We start from the raw sequence: 6,375 nt of genomic DNA on the forward strand, positions 1-6,375 counted from the left end.
GCAGGGGACAAATTTTTCACCTTGATTTAAAGTGAAGGTCCCTATCTCAAGCCTTACCTGTTCTACTTTTGTTTCTAATTGGGACCCCTTATTGTGTTCCCATCCACGGAACTCTGCTTTGGCCACACTCTTTTTTAGCACCTTCCATATCTCGGGACTGAATGCTTTGTTACTCTGATGGTCTTTGTCCTTCCTTATTCCTGGGGTCAGGAATACCTAGTTCAACTGCTGGCTGCTGCACTCACTGTGTTAGTTCATTTCCCCATTTGTAATTGAAGTAGCAAAGCTTACCTTGTGGAATGGCCATGGAGATCAGATGCCGTCGGTGGCTGGTTGGTGGCGAGGCGTCCTTAAGAGGTGGAGTCATCTCTATCCCTGACTTCTTGCTCTGACTTATTCTCTCTCTTCTTCTTTCCTGCCTCCACTTCCCTTACTCCAGATGTATTCAGTCCTAATGTTTCTTGACTGTGAGCTGCAGTGACAAATTACTCTTTAAAAATTAAGTCTTGGTCCTCATGACAGCTGAGTCATGCCATCAAGGGCCTGTAGAGAGGGAATGAGTCTCAGCCTTGAAATACCAGGGTGTGTGGGTGGTTTCTGCAGGAATCGCTGACAAGCACCTGTTAATATTTTACATTTTTTCAAAGATGCCTCAGCCACTTACTTTTAAGGAGACTTAAAGTCTTCCTACAATTTAAAAAAAAAAAAGACCAAATCAACCTGGCCCCCATGTATGATTGTTCAGATTGTTCTTTGCACAAATCTTGGGGGTCCCCATCACTCCTGAGACACTATACATTAGTGCTGTGACAAGTTCCCAGTGAATATCAGGGATGTTGAGAGGGATTCCAGCTAAAACTTTAATAAGTGGAACTTTAGCCGCAGAAAAGTTCAGTGGCTGACGTAGGTCAACTCGGTATTCCAGCACCCACACAAGACAAAGAGTCACTTCTCCAATAAAACTCATCAGCTTTCCCACCTGGGACTTTTCTCAGCCCTGGGAACTACGCCTTGGATCCAGATGCAGGGCACTATGGTGACTAAAAACAATTATTCATTTCAGCCCAGATCGTATCCTGCTCCCGGCTCCACTATTTAATAGTGGAGCTGCCTTGAGTAACTTACTCAACATGCTGAGGGTTCTCACTTGTAAAATGAGAGTAAATCCACCTGGATGAGTGTGGCACGAGATAATATCCACAGAGTGCCCCCTGTCTACTACACACCTGGTAAATGACAAGTCACATCACGATTATTTCTGTGGTCGTTACTGCCATCACCATCATCAGTGTTGCTGTTGTTATTGGCAGTAAGGCACCTAACCATGAAAATCCTCTTGACAACACTGCTTGACGGAATGTTCCATGATGACAGAAGGATTCTGTACCTCTGCTGTCTGATATGGTAGCCACTAGCTACATGTTGATAGTAGGTACTCATGTTGGACGGCAAAGCTCCAGTAATGGGGATTGCTCTTTGGGAAAACTCACAAAATTTTGCTTCCTTGTAGTGGAAAGATATCCCCAAGGACCACGTCTGTGGAGCCAGCACCTTCACCAGCAAAGCTAAGGGCTTGCACCTCAGTCCTAAACTGAGGATCTCCCCACCCTGTTTGGCTCACCTTGGCTGAATCCTTCCCCAGGGGCCCTGAGGAAAGGGCCTGTGCTGTCCCTGGACCATGGCACTCCACCTGGACCTCCTCGATTCCTGTCAGCACTCTTGATATATCTTTATCTGATGCTGTGCTCACTGTGTCTCCTGTCCCTAGCAGATGAGCTCAGAAAGGCAAACTCTTACTCTGCTTTGATCATCACTTGGTTTCAGAGCAAACAATCTGACATGCAAATATTGCAGAATTTGATACCCCCACTGCCTACACGTTCTTTGGGGTCTGGGGGTTCTCTGGACACAGTCCACAGGAGCCATCTTCTCGGCCACAGCCCTGTCAAGGAGCCGAAGCTTCAGTGTGGAGAAAGTGTTTTGAATTCCAAACAAGAGCCAACATTGTCGCTGTTCTTGTTCTTCCCTCTCAACGGTTTACTCTCCTTGCAGCTAATGTGATTAAGCATTCATGGCGATGGATGTACATTTTTATTAGGGCTATGACAAGTGAGTCAGAGGTAATTAAGCAATGGAATGTTTCACACAATGCCCACTCCACTTGAGGAATAAACGCTACACGTTGCTGGATTAACTGGCAAAGAAGAAAAAAGAAGAGCCATTCAGAAAGCATCAACTATTATAGTGAAAAACTATCAGGCCTGTTCTTGGGCCTTGTGTAAGCAAGAAAAGGAGACATTTTTCATTTATACAGAAGTATGAAGAAAATAAGAAAAATCAATGAAACATATATATATATTTAAAGCAAGGTCATTTGTTATAGTGTTGCTTTTCTTTTTTTAAAGAACCATTATCTCATATGTACATCAATAAAAGAATGAGTAAATAAATAGGAGAATATATGGAATTTTATGTAGCATCTTAAAAAATGAGGTAGAATGATTTATAGTTACATGGAAAGATACCCATGCTATATTGATAAGGAGGAAAATTGTAGCAGAGTTCCCATTTTAAGAATAAATTTAATCAGTATATGTTCAGATGTGCATTGAAAATTATTCAAGGATATGTATCAAATTGTTATAAGTGGTACTTCTAGGAAGTGGATTGGGACCTGAAATTATAGGCATGTATTACTTTTGAAATTGTAACATAAACATTTTAATTTTAAAAAATTATGATAAAGTTAGAAACAAAAGAACTTCCAGCTTAACTGGAAATCAGGGTTAGACAGTGTGGGCAGGGAGCAGGATGCAAACCAGGACCAAGGTCAGCATCAGAGGACCAGTGAGGCTGACCACCAAGCCATCACTTAGGCAAGGAAGCTGACCATGAACTCACTGGCCACAGAACTTAGCAGCAGAGGCCAAGAGATGCCCCAGTAGCCTTGGATTTGAGGCTCCGATGCAGTCCCACCCAAATTACACCGTCTCTTGGCTCCCTGCCCAAGTGCCAAAAAGCCACCTGTGAAGAGAGGGGCTAGAAATCAGAGCCCTGGCTGTACAGATCAGATGTGCCACTTATTAGAAAGTGCCACCTGTTAGTCATTAAGTGACACTGTAGAAAGATGAGCTTGGTTGTACAAAATAAAGAAGCTACATATCATTTTATCAATTCCTTTGTTCATTCAACAGAAACTTAGTAAGCACTCACTGCTCACGAGAACCAGGTGGTAGAGACTCAACAGTGAATCAGACAAACTCTGCCTTCCTGGGCCTTCTATAAGGGAGAGAGTGACCATTAAAAACATTAATTAAAGTCCTGTGCCAGATGGTGCTGAATATTGTGGAGAGTGACAGGAAGTGCTAGTTGTGGCAGGAAGTGCTAGTGTGGCAGGAAGTGCTAGTGTGGCAGGAAGTGCTAGTGTGACAGGAAGTACTGGTGTGACAGGAAGTGCTAGAGTGACAGGAAGTGCTAGTGTGGCAGGGTGGATGGTTTGGGAGGATGATCAGAGGAAGTGACTGATGAAATGCCCCTTCTTCAAAGACCTCAAGAAGTGAGGAGGTCAGATGTGCACAGGGATGGAGAAGCAGATCACTCTGGTGCCTCTTCCCGGGGGACAATAGGGGTGACAGAAGGGAGAGCTTCCCCTCTTAGTTAATCTCCAGCCTTGAAAAACCACTCAAGCGGCCCTGAGAGTGAGCCAGAGGGTTCCCATGGCAACCTACCTCCAGCTGGCCTCTTTTCCAGCACAGCCTGGAGCCGTCTCACATGGCCTCACCACTGGACTGTAAACTTGGTGAGGGCAGAGCTGGCCCAGCTCACCTGTCTCCTAGCTCACTGGCACAGCGCCTGGATAGTATGTGTACTAAATAGACACCAACTGCTTAAATACAGTGAGGGACCAAAAAGACCTCAGGGCAGTCTGTGGGATTCTTCCCAGAGTATGTGGGCCTGAAACTTTCTTCAAAAAAAGATCTGGGAAACGCATAGAGTGGTATTGCTCATGGTCATCCCTAACTTGCATCTCCTCCTCTTCTGAAAACTGTGAACTTGAAGCCCCTGTGCTCACACTCGGTGGACCAAGGGTACAGTGCGTAGCTCCAGCTTGAGCCCATCAGCACATCACATTGCCCTGACCAGTGTTTGGAGTAAGCACATGACCTAAGTCAGTGCAGTGAGCTTGAATCTCAGGGTCTTTGCTCACTCACACTGGACCTGAATTGGCTCAGATCTGGGCTAGAGTCCCTGAAGCTACCATACCACCACACAGACCATCAGAACACAGCCCCACACTGAGGAAAGCCAGAGACAGGAAGAGACCAACAACTCCTGCTCAACCAGCTTGAGCCCAGGAGCCAGTAGAGCCCTGTCCCCAAGAGCAGCTCCCCTATTAATAAGTCAAACTAATAGAACTTTATTGGATGCCAGCAAGACTAAGATCCTAATTGTAATTTTTCAATATCAAAAAGACGCTGGAGACCAGAAATTCTGAGCTCCAGGGTTCATGTCTGGCTTGTTATAACCAGCCTTGAATCCCAGCAGATGACATCCCCAGGGCCTAAGAATAACATGGTGACACACGTAAGCTTTCTGTCGTCCACAGATTATAATTCTAACTCAGATCTGGGTCCAAAGGCAAGCTCACTCATGTTTGATTTTCTTCCCATTTCCTTCCATACATTTCCCAGCCCACTGGCAGCCAGCCATTGAACCAGTTGTGGCCAGGGAGAGGCAGGCACACGGCATGTGATGTGTGTCACTGCTGGCTGAGGAAGGAAAAGCCAAGCTCAGTTATCCAGCATTTTCCTTCTTCTCCATGGCAACAGAGGATGCTGCATATTCCAGATGGTGCCGCTACAGCTACAAAATGAGTCATCAGCCTGGGATCACGAGTGACTCTGTGGAGCAGAGACCCCTGTTGGGATTGGAGGTTTGAGTAAGAGGAAAAGATCCACTTCTGTTGAGCTGAGCCTCTGAGATTTGGAGGCTGTTTGTTACAACGGTGTAAACAGTTCATCCCCCAATACAGGGATCTTGTGTTTTTCTACACAAACCTTCCCCAATAACTCAGAAAATATTATCCTCCAAGTTTGAAGTTCTACTAAAACCATCGAAGAGTGAAGAGGACTTCCAAAGGTCTTGCCTCGATCAATAAAGAATGGAGGTTGATTTGCTTGTATAGGTCATTCCCAACATGAAAAGTAAAATAAGAATAAAGAAAAACTATAAGATCTGAAACCCCTGGCACCAACATGTAAGAGTTTTCCCTTCTCATAAGAAGAAGGACATTATTAGGCAAGCATTATTGTTCTTAAGCAAGGGAAATCAAGGTTATCTATCAGCTGCTAGGAGAATAATAATATATATATAAAGTTCTCCACAAATGGGCCTAGGAGAAATTTACCTATTGGTGTAAAATGGAAGTCTTATTGGATTTTTTGGATGTTGATGAAAATAAGCTTTCTTACACCACTTATAAATACAAAGCACTAATAGTTCTAAACATTTTTCCAAATTTTCTGTCCACTTACAATAAACTCAGAACTGAAACCAACAGTGAAAATTTCCTGGATCCCTTGTTAGGTTAGCAGATTGCTCTTTCTTCTGTATGTATTTTTAATTGACTTCGAAGCACTAATAGTCAAGCAAAAAAAAAAAGTTATTTTAAGCAGGGTTTGTATTGTATGGCAAATTGAGACAGGCTGCTAAGCAAAATGTGCTGTCAGTATGTATTCATTAGAAACAAAATCCTTAGGGTAGTTGTAATTTATGGAAAAGCACAGAACAATAGCTTGGCTAATAAAAATGTACTTCAGAGCAAAGGCTGAAAGTGAGACAAAAGCAAACCGTGGTTGACTGTTATGTGGGTATCTTTCTTGTCCTTATTTAATCGATACTTTGAAAAACTTAGCTGAGTAGTTCCTAAAGACTTAGAAATGCAAATCCTGACCAATGAACAACATCAAGTTCTATTCTCTATTTCTTAGAGTTTGTAGGTTCATTGTACAATGAACCTGGAAGAGAAAGGGAGAAAGAGTCAAACTTTTTCAACTTTGGAAACAGTAACTGCATCTGAATAGGAGGGATTCACCACACTTCTGTTAAAAGAAACTTGGAAAAGTTTACTGAATGACTAGGATCTGGGGTTTCTGCCCACGTTCCCCGGGAGGTCATGCAGCACTTACTAAATGCTCAACCAATATTTGATGAATTAATTGTTACTACCCTATTTGAATTAATATTACTAATATAATTTTGTTTAAAAAAAAAAAACATTTTCTTATTCTCTCCATCATGCCACTGCCCCAGTATAGGGGATCTGATCCAATCCCATCACCACCATGAGCCTTCCATCTCGTTTGTTCTGACAGG

Source organism: Marmota marmota, unplaced genomic scaffold (assembly GCF_001458135.2).
Source record: "Marmota marmota marmota unplaced genomic scaffold, marMar, whole genome shotgun sequence".
Lineage (NCBI taxonomy): Eukaryota > Metazoa > Chordata > Mammalia > Rodentia > Sciuridae > Marmota > Marmota marmota.